This window comes from Cyprinodon tularosa, unplaced genomic scaffold (genome assembly GCF_016077235.1).
Source record: "Cyprinodon tularosa strain WSP-4 unplaced genomic scaffold, ASM1607723v1 ctg1161, whole genome shotgun sequence".
Lineage (NCBI taxonomy): Eukaryota > Metazoa > Chordata > Actinopteri > Cyprinodontiformes > Cyprinodontidae > Cyprinodon > Cyprinodon tularosa.
The window spans coordinates 110,797-112,064 of record NW_024037961.1 but is presented as its reverse complement, the minus strand read 5'-3'; positions in this window follow the sequence as shown (position 1 = coordinate 112,064).

Here is a 1,268-nt window from a genome sequence, read left to right as displayed (position 1 = left end):
CAACTTAAAAGCATTTAAGGACAAAAACTCTCCTTGTAAAAAATAATTCTATGCAAAAGGAGCTGCGTAGACACGGGCTTTCTCCCCTAGCTCTGCAGGCAAAAGGAACAATGAGCAGCAGCTGATTGTTGGATCTCAAGGCGTACGGGGCTATGCTTTTCTGTATAAGTAAGGTAAAAATGTAAGAGGGCACTAACCAAAGAAGGATCTTTTAAATAAAATTATACCAATTACGCTCCCTCCTGGTTGAGAGGAATAGCCACTCCACCAAAGAGTACAGGCCAAAGTGATGTCATGGTGCTACAGTTTGTGATGAACCTCAGTGAAGCATAAACAGAGTCCAACATTTGAAGACATGAGGAAAGTTTTAATTTCTTCACAAGTGCATGATTGGCCTTCAGCCTTAGGATTATTATACTTTTGAGATATCTATATAAATTCAAAAAATACAGGCTTTATTTAAATTTTTCTCTAACCTACACAAAAACACAAATATTTAGTTTCTCAAATATTTAACTTTTCAAAATATTCTTAATGTAGCAGTAGCACCAGCAACAAAATTCTGAACTTTGACTTGAATTTAACATTTGCAAAAGTTCATATAACGCTCTAACTAACCCATCACCTACCAATTCTAAACTTTCTAAAGAAACTATTAGGTGTAACTGCACACTTTTATTTGTTTCTCCATACACTGGTGTGATAAAAACTGTCATTTTTTTGTGTCCACATTTACTGTACTTGTCCAATTAAACCGATTCTAAAAAGACTTGTAACCTTTTCTCTATTGGTTTTGTTACATTAAGTCTGACTTTTACCGATACCAAGAAAGTTTAAATTGTCTTGATGCCACTTTGTAATGATTCGGCTGCATGCCTAGGGTCACTGTCTACCTGGAAGATCAATACATGCCCAGGCTTTAACTTTTTAGCTGTTCTTGAATGTTCCAATAATATTTCTACAAGATATTTCCTCATCATAGCTACTATACACTCACCGGCCACTTTATTAGGTACACCTGTCCAACTGCTCGTTAACACTTAATTTCTAAGCAGTCAATCACATGGCGGCAACTCAGTGCATTTAGGCATGTAGACATGGTCAAGACAATCTCCTGCAGTTCAAACCGAGCATCAGTATGGGGAAGAAAGGTGATTTGAGTGACTTTGAACGTGGCATGATTGTTGGTGCCAGAAGGGCTGGTCTGAGTATGTCAGAAACTGCAGATCTACTGGGATTTTCACGCACAACCATCTCTAGGGTTTACA